This window comes from Chenopodium quinoa, unplaced genomic scaffold, assembly GCF_001683475.1.
Source record: "Chenopodium quinoa cultivar QQ74 unplaced genomic scaffold, ASM168347v1, whole genome shotgun sequence".
Classification (NCBI taxonomy): Eukaryota; Viridiplantae; Streptophyta; class Magnoliopsida; order Caryophyllales; family Amaranthaceae; genus Chenopodium; species Chenopodium quinoa.
This window is the reverse complement of record NW_018742461.1, coordinates 4,707,605-4,717,391: the sequence shown is the minus strand read 5'-3', so window position 1 is coordinate 4,717,391 and position 9,787 is coordinate 4,707,605. Positions and strand designations below refer to the sequence as shown.

General features: G+C 42.0%; 1 pseudogene; it reads right to left on the bottom strand.

Annotated features, from left to right (window-relative positions):
* The window catches only part of LOC110718897, a 52,353-nt pseudogene that overhangs the window by 39,813 nt on the left and 2,753 nt on the right, over positions 1-9,787 (bottom strand).

Here is a 9,787-nt window from a genome sequence, read left to right as displayed (position 1 = left end):
CACATTTACCCAAATTTTGTGTACACCTTAATAGCCATTTGAGCTAATTAAGCATTGCAGTCCTTACCTTATTTTTAATTATTTCGAGCCTTCGATGTGTTTTTTTCAAATGTTTATTTCAAGGCTAATAAAAGTCTATATATATAAAGCAAGTTACTTTAAATACTAAACTTAATTAAATTTGGATAATATTTAAATTTGAATAAGTTTAATCCTGACTCCTGTAAAAGCTATACAAATCCAATTCAAAAGTGGACATAAAAAATTATTTGAAAAAAAAAGAGTTCAATTAACAATTACAACGACCTTATTAGATGAATATAGGACCAAGTAATCAATAAATTTAGATATATTAATGTAAGTTCAGATAAATGAAGGTTATATAAAGTGAATGCGAAATATAATACACCATACGATCATTAACATTACAAAAAACGAAGACAAATGGCTAAGAAACATTAATTAAGTATAACAAAAGAATTTAGTCAATAAAACAAGTGGACCTAACTTTGGATTTTGGAGCCACCTCAATAGCTCAGTCCTCACTTTAGTTTCAACGCTTTAAAATTAAAATTAAGGTCTTATTTAATTGACAACATTAATAGAGAAAGTACAAATTTATGAGATTTGATAAATTGAAAAGTTGTGTGGTTAACACAAAAAAACAAAAATGAGGGTAGTTAAAATTTATGAGAATTTCAACTTCCCACGAAACAAGAGAAGTAAATTATCTAGACCCCCTAGGTTAATCAAAATTCATGAGATTTCTAAATTTCCACATTTACCAACCAAACAAATTTAGGAAATTCCTAGGAATTTCATTAGGGAAATAACTTTCTATGAAATGCAATTTCCTATGGAATTTAATTTCCATGTCAACTAAACAAGGCCTAAAATAAAATAGATTTAAATTGCAATCTTTGATCATAAAAGGCAAAGCAAAAAATAAAGCTAAAAAAACCCAATCCAAAAAGAAAAAATAATAATAATAATTTTTATGGTAATAATAATTAAAAATAATAATAAAAAAAATCTTTAAGAGCAAACAAAGCCGTCATGATTCTGACAATTGTTAACAACCTTGCCTCAGCTGTAAGCAAAGGCAAACGTTTTCATTCGTTTGCACCCACATTTATTTTCCTCTTTAATTCCCTCCCACTATAACAAATTTTTAACTTTGCGTAAACTTTACCCCAAATTAGGGTATATTAATACGAGTACGATAATATTACAACAATAATAATCCCTTTGCCTCCTAGGATTTTTGTTTTATTCATCTGTTTTTACTTATTTGAACTTATCAGAATTTTTTTTAACTTATTAAAATTTATTTTAGTTGTAATTTGAACTTGGTCAAACCTTATCAAAACTTATTTTTATTGAACTGAACTTATCTGAACTTATCAGACCTGAAATAAGTGAAAATAAGGTGAACTTATTAGACTTTACTAAAATTTATTTTAGTTGTAATAATATTCTTCTGATTTTTACTTATATGAACATATGTGAACTTATTATACTTTATTAAAACTTATTTTAGTTATACATTGTACTTAGGTTATTCTTATCAAAATTTATTTTTCTTGAACTAATCTTATCTGAACTTAACTAAATTAATATGAACTTATTAGACGTAAAATAAGTGAAAATAATCGATTCTCCTCTTTAAATGGTGATTATCTCATAAAAAAATTTAAATACTAACAAATTTTAATAACGGAAAAACATAACAGTAGTACCGAATTATACCAATTTTGTATGCTTTTTCTTCTAAAATATGGCATGTATTGTGCATAAAAACAAAGCTCACATGATTTTCCACTCCCTTTTAATTTAAAGAAATTTCACGTTTCATTGCATGAAACACTCACTCACTCTCACTTAAAAGTCTTTTTAACTCTTAACTTCTTTGAAATTTAAAAATTTAAATTATAACCTAAAGTATTATTTTTAAGTGCTATCAATCTATCATTGTAGCATGTATGTCTTTATCATATAATACCGAATTTCAATATTTTGACATGGTCTTTTTGGCGGCCATGATTTTCTAAATTCTATCTATATTTGTCTATTTCTTGACACATTATAAATTTGTGACGTTTATTTAATATTATTTGTGTAGCTTAAAAACTTGAAACAATTTGGAGTTTTAATATTTTGAAAGATGTTTCTTTTAGAAAATATTATGGTTCAGTTACACAAATTCGAAAGAAACATGTCAACATCTATATGCTTCCCTTTGAACAGAAAATTTGGGAATTGCAAATGGAAGTTATGACATAACTTGTAAGCTTATCCTACTAATCCTTTCGGTTAGAATTGTCAATGTAGACGGTATGAATCATAAATTCATATTGGCCTATTGCCTGCCTATAGGTGTGCCTACCTATACAATATCGTGCACTCCCCCAACGTTGATTTGAACGTGGTGAGTAGGATTCGAATTTGTGACCTCAAAAGTTTAGCCGATAGTCTAAGCGATCATGGGACATATTTCTTAATTGAACTTGAACCATTCATCTAAAGGGGGAGTGTATTGTATTACTCTCAACTTGTATTCGTACAAATGTACAAGCATACTAGTTGTTTCGGGGTTTTTTGATGTCCTGCGGGAGAGTTACAATTCCGGGACTGGTATCCTTGCGCCTGTACCTGCAAAACAACGGAGACTCCGGGTGGTGGGAGCTCCGCCTCCGACGATCAAGTTAGTACTTGTATGTGGAGTAAGAAGTACGGAAAAGTAAAGGTGGGGATCTGGTTCCTCAAGGGAGGAGTGATCAATCTGTTTAGGCTTCTCTAGGTGAGAGTAATTAATTGCTTAACCTTCTTTAATGAGGATTAATTAAAGTATTTATAACCTTGGGAAGCGTGCCCAACTCTAGGTTTAGATCAACCTAGAGCTGATTGGGCTTTTCCCGGAAGATGAGCCTAGGTGGCCATTTTCCTAGGTGGAAAACAGCAAGCCACTTGGCGTGGCTTGATTGGTCCATGGTGGACAAATGGCTGTGTGCCACGTGGCAGACCCTAATAGGTCCCAATGGGGGACACTTGGTAGGTCCTGATTGGTCCACATGGCGTACACTGATTGGGCGGGGGAAAATCCCCTGATCATTTGCCCCTCACAGGTGGCACGTGACTGGTCGCATGTCACCTGTGACAGGTGGCGGCCTGCAACAGGCGATGGACTGCTACAGGTGTCGTTCTGTGAATGGCCGAGAGCTTTTTCCCACTCATTTTTTGAATTCAGAAGTGACCCTTTGTATTTTCCTTTTACCCTATATAAGGGCATGTTGACCAAGTCTTCTGTTCACATTTTGCGAACTTGCAAGAGAACACTCGGACCCCTGAACTTGAGCTCTGATTTTCTGGACGACTGACTTCACCAACTGCCTGCTTTATTAGACACCTGTTCAATCAAGTGCCCTTTCAGAACTTAAGTTTCAGGTAACCGTCTGTTCCTTTATCCTTTTCTGCTTTGCTTTTGCATTTTTTCCTTTCTTTTTGAAAATGAGGCCTCAAAAGCATCCGGCACGGCCTAGGTTAGCAATCAGCCGGTCACCAGGGACGGCTGAGTCTAGGACTAGGGGTGTCGACTGCCCTGCGGTACTTCTAACTTTGCGCAAGTCCCGGAATCCAACTGTCTTTGTATCTATGCAGGACAGTATGGCAAGAACAAAAAGAACAAAGAGGATTGAAAGTTCTGATGGCTCTTCATTCCGGGTTCAAATTAGTGAGCTGTCGGACCAGCCGCCTGACACCGCTAGGACCCAAGGTGGTTCTGCTGCCGAGAGCTCTGAGGAGGGGGCCAAGGTGGTCCCTTCCCATTTTTCAGTTGACCTAGTTGGTCAGCGGTTGGCCCCTTCTGAAGAAGAGGGGTCGGCCCCCTTAGGGAGAGGGGAGGAGTCGGACTCTTCTGATAGTGAGTCTGACTCTAGCTCTTCAAGTCGCCTCTCTCTAAACTCAGAAGAAAGGCATTCTCGTTTGCATGAGGCGAGACTTTCTCTGCGGCTGATAAGGGGGACGACTGGTCAGAACCATCTGCCTCCCATAGGGAGTTGAATACTCCTTACTACTATCATGTCCCAAAGGGCCGAATCAAGGCCATAAAAGAACAAATAGACTCTTTTCTATCGGACCATGTGATGGGTCCTGATTTTCAATTATTTGTGCCGGATGCTGAAGATGCAGTCGTTTGGCCCGCGGGGGCTAGCTACGGGGACGCCTGTTTTGGCTGCTAAGAGGTGGGCATTAAGGCTGATCTTCGATTTCCCTTACATCCGGCCGTTCAACAAATCCTCGATGGATACGAGGTGGGGCTATGGCAGTTAGCCCCGAATTCCTAGTTCAACATCCTTGGCTATGTAGCCGGATGTGAAATGCATGGGGTGGAGCCGAATTTTGAGGCGTTCACCCATATGAATTGTCTTAGCCGAACCCCCAAAGCAAGCGGTACCGGCTAATACCAAATAACGAGCCACAAGGGCTATTTGATGACGAGGGGGAAGGAAAAAAAATGGAAGGATTGGAGAAACACCTTCCTCATCATTGCAAGTCCTGACAAGCTGCTGAACAAGCGCTACAATAGGTGAACAAGGATCTGCCTCTTCTAGCAGGCGGCCGTAGCATGCCGCTTGTCCCTCGCAAGTCTAGGGAAGAGATCCTTGACCGAGGACTCTTCAAAGTAGAGATAAGGGCAAACTCTACTACTGGGGTACGAGAGCAGGTGCCCTTAAACTGCGTCCCCAAATTTCAATGGCTCTATGATGAGTATTTTTTGGCCGCTTGTGGCCTTAGCAGTCGGACCTCCAGAGGTAGCCGGCCTCTTGAGCCTCTATATGCATCATTGATTTTGCTTTCAAATTTTTTCTAACTCTTTGTGGTGCTTATTTTCAGTTGAAGCTATGGATCACATCTCTGCGTCCAAGAAGGAGGTCGCCTTGTTGCGGACCTCCATTATGCACCAGAAGCGGACCTCCACTGATTCCGCCAAGGATGGGCACCAAGTGAGTTTTGCGCCTTCAAACTTTGTCTTCAAATCCTGCTTTTATTAGTATTGACCATTTCATATTTTTCGTAGGTGGGCACGTCTAAGCCCTCTTCTTCTCAGCAGCCGGATGCGAAGGTTCGCAAGCTGGATATTGGGAGCTCGTCTGGCTCCTCCAAGAAACAGGCGGCTGACAAGCAGCCGCAGACCCCACAAACTGTGGGTAAACACATTCAAGTCCCAAGGGACAGTCGGCCGCCAAGAGGTATAATCTGGCTCTGCTAGACTTAACTTCTTTCTTCATATTTTTGATGTTTCTCTTTTCTGGATGCAGGCGGCTCTCAAGAACCAGACTTGGTCCAAATAGCCAAGTCTATGATTAAGGCCATCCCTCTAGAGGAGAGGGATGCGGTCATGGGAGTTGGCACCCTTGACCTAGACGGCATCATGGGTCTCCTCTCCGAGGTAGACTTAGAGTTTTTTTTTTTTTAAACGCTGACTTTGCCTGCCGCCTGCTATTTTCAAATCTGATGCCTGTTTTCCCTTTTTCAGACTCTACTGCGAGTACACGGCCTCCGTAGGCCGATCAGCGCCAAGAACAAAGAGGTAAAGGCTGCTAAAGCTATGGCCGCCTCTAACGTTGATAAGGCAATGTTTCAAATTGCCCAAAATGAAATTTTGACAACTGATATTCTTTATTATCAGGCGCAGACCACTTCGTCTATCCGCACCGAGTTGGAGGCGGCCAAAAAGAAGAGCAATGAGCTGGAGGCGACTGTCAAAGCTCTACGAGAAGAGCTGAAGCCGCTTAAGCATATTGGGCACCAATATGAATCCTTGCAGAAGTCCTTGGAGAGTGCCAAGGATCGCCTGCAAAAGCAGGAAGCGGCCATCACTGAAGAGCTCAAAGCTAAGGCCGAGTCTGAAAAAATTGCTTTAGCTCAAACCATGATGGAGGACTCGGCTCAGATCATGAAGATGACCTGAACATCCCTCTTCCCAAAAGCCAGTTATGCCGCCTGGGATAAAAAGTGCAACGCCTGTACTGAAGAGTACAATCGAAGGATCATGGAGCAGGCGGCTGAAGAGGATGAGGCGGCCGACTCCAGCTCTGAGGAGGAAGAAGAGGTGGTGGCCCTGCAGCCGATTGAGGTGGATGCGCATAAAGCTCCTGCCCCTGAAGACGAGACAACGAAAGAGGATGCTTTGAAGAACCAAGCGCCCGCCGTTGAGCTTGATAAGCCCCTCCCAATGCTTAAAGCTTTCATTTTTTCAAACTTTTCTCAGGCCTGCGTGCCATTTGTTCTTGTATTTCTTTACCCGGCCAAGGGGCCGGGGTTTATGAATATTTTGCCGGTCTTTATGGCCGACTGTTTATATATGAATGTGGCGACCATCTTTTGGTCGTCTTTGCTCACTGAATATTGTTCATGCTTTATTTTTGCCAAGTGTAAGGGACCCTTACTATCCGCTTGCACGTCATACCGACTGTTTCGGCTAAAATGTTTTAAAATTTGTAACTTATCGTAAGCCAAAGATTGCGAACAGGTACTAGGTACCGACTGCCTATGCCCCTGGACGACTGGTTGTCTTGGTTCCAGGTTAGGCGATCAGTCGGCTATTTACCCAATCAGATCCCCAACATATTTTATGAAAACACGTTAGGTTTGTTTAACTTTTTCAGGTTAGAAAGGAACAGGTCGCTTATAACCAGCCCGCCTGTTTGTTTAAATAGGAATAGTTCTTGAGTCCCTGTTTGCCAAAAGGCAGTCGACCTATGAACCAGATTTTCAAACATGTTTGGTTTGAAAAGAAATCGTCTTAGTAGGGGTCATGGTACGAGAGCTCTTGTTTGCCTTTGGATAGGCGGACTCGTCGTACCTTTTTGTATCCTTACTAAGTATGAGAGAGTGACTTATGAGTAATCTTTGAGATTACCCATTCGTCAGCTTTTATGCTCGAGTAGTAGAGGTACCAGGCGGCGGAGGCCGGTTGATCCCCTTGATTCGCCAATTTTTGTTGGCTATTTACTCAAGAGGTACCGGTTGTACTTATCCTAAGTAATACAGACGGTCATCTGACGCGGATGTTAACTGCTAACACTTGTTTGGTTTAGTGTTAGAGTTATCCTTGTCTCAAAAACGGCTATGCGGTTGCCCTTGGGGGCAGTTGTCTAGGTGCCATGTAATTAGTTTTTAGAGCAATGTTCCACCCAAAAGGGAGCTGCTCTCTACGACGAATTTCATCCGGAGGGATGTCGCCGGACGCCTGCTATGATGTTGGGACAGGTTGTATTAGTTTAAAGATTGGATCAGTTGGCTGAGCGCCTGGTCTGATCATTCGGCCATAGGCCTTAGGTAGTTCATGGCGAGCTAAGTATAGGAGAGTAGCCGACTGCATAGCTACAGGCGGCGTGCCCCTCTTAATTGATGAGAAAATGGAGAGTAGCCGGCTGCTAATGGGGCAGGCGGCATGTCTCTTTGTGTACAATATAGATGAAGCAAAATAGCAAACTTTATTAGTAGCTCTCGGCTATTTACATCATTCAAAAATAATACTTCTTTAAATTATCTACATTCCAAGTCCGAGGCAAAGGTGGGCCGTCTGGTGTTTCCAGACGGTAGGTATCGTCCCTGACCTCTTCATAGATTCGGTAGGGTCCTTCCCAATGGGAGTTAATTTGCCTAACTCATTAGCCCTACCGACTGCTTCCATCTTTCGCAGTACAAAGTCCCCCACCTTGAGTGGACGCCTGTGTACCCTTTTGTTATATGCCCTTGTCATTCTCAGGCGGTAGATATTATGGCGTAAAGGCTGCATTGCCCCTTCGTTCTGGGAGTTTATCCAATGCTAGACGCATGGCCTCCCAATTTGCTTCTTCGTCATACAACATTATACGAAGAGTCGGCTCATAGTGTTCAATTGGTAGAACAGCTTCTGCCCCATAAGTTAGGAGGAATGGAGTCTCGCCAGTCGTCCCTTTCTCAGTCGTCCTAATGGCCCAGAGAACATGTGGTAGTTCGTCTGCCCATAGGCCGCCTGCTCTTTCAATTTTCTTCTTAATACCGTCTGAGATGATTTTATTGAAAGCTTCTACTTGGCCGTTTGCTTGTGGTCGGCCGACTGATGCAAAGCAGTGAGAGATTCCTTGGTCTCCCAACCAATTTTTGAGAACAGGCGTCTCAAATTGGGGACCATTATCAAACACCATATACATGGGTACCCCGAACCGAGTGATGACGTTTTTCCATATGAATGAGATCACATCTTTCGTCTTGATACCCTTAACAGCTTCTGCCTCTACCCACTTAGTGAAGTAGTCGATTGCTACCAATATGTACCTCTTGTCGCCTGTTGCAGGCGTATAGGGACCTAGGATATCCATGCCCCATTTAGCAAATGGTATGGGACTATGGATGGCCGTGAGATCGGTGGCCGGTTGATGGATTAACTTGCCGAATATTTGGCACTTGTCACATTTTTTCACCATCTCCATGACATCTGTTTCTAAGGTAGGCCAAAAGTAACCTTGCCGCCTAGCTCGTTGAGCAAGCGACCTGCCGCCTACATGAGAAGCGCAGTACCCTGAATGTAGATCCTCTAAGACCTCTCGTCCTTTTTCTGGGGTAACACATTTCAGGAAGGGCTGAAGATACCTGATAAGTCTATTTTATATATATATTTATTCCCCGTCCCAATGGTCATAATTGTGTTTACTTGAGTTCTGCGGAGCTACTTTTATTACTAATATATGTTTTCTAGTGTTTTCGTAGTTGTGGTATTATTCTACAGGAAACTGCAGATTTGGAACATTTTCCGGCACTTAGTGGAGCCACCGCGAGCATTGGAGACGAGACGCATTTTTTATGATCATTTTTCGGAGCCCAGGACCGTATATGAGAAATCAATCCGGTGATTAAGGGCTCAATGAGGAGATTTGGAGCTTGGGCAATTCGATCCAAGAAGGATGACGAATTGGGCTAAGGTAACAAGGCCCAAAGGACGAAGGAGAGTGAGCCCAAGCATCCGCCCAACCGGGCAGTGCCCTCGCCCTGAGGCGCGCCCGGCCGGGCGAGAGGAGAAGGCTCGGGCATGCTTCGCCCGGATGCGCGCCCGACCGGGCGCGAGCAAGAAATACTGAAGAAAGAAGGCGCGCCCGACCGGACGGTGCTTTGCCCGACCGGGCGCGTGTTTTTATTAGGCGTTTTTAATTATTTTATCTTTTTCTTTGTTTAGGATTTTTAGTTTAGTATAAATACTTTTGGGTGGCCAAAGTTTAGACTCGTCTTGGTGACGGACCACTTTTCTTTACCTTTTCCTTTCTCTCTCCCAAGAATCCCAACAGTAATGGCAGATGAGAAAAAGGCAATGGGTTCAGTATGATGTTGTGATGTATAACCACTGTACAAGCTGATCTTCCTCTGATTGAAAACCATATCTACTGGCTTGAAAGCAATAAAAAATGAACAAAAGGTGAGCATATAATCAAGAGGCCTGACTCTAGTCCTGCTAAGATACAGCAGAACCCTAATCCTATTGAAGTAAAGCATATATGAGATATGACATGACAGCACACTATCATCGGAATTACATAAACCAAACGACCTTCAGATAGAGCAATAACCACGATACCAAGAATATTAGCTGAGATTTTGACTTAAATAGAAAAAGGATATCAGGATCATAGTCAGTGCGATATTCATCCCGCACCTGGAAAAATGGGCAGTGAAAGAATAAGCAGAAAGGTAAGAGCTAAACAAGGAGATATCTAACCTCAAAAGAAACTAACAAAAAAAAGAGAGA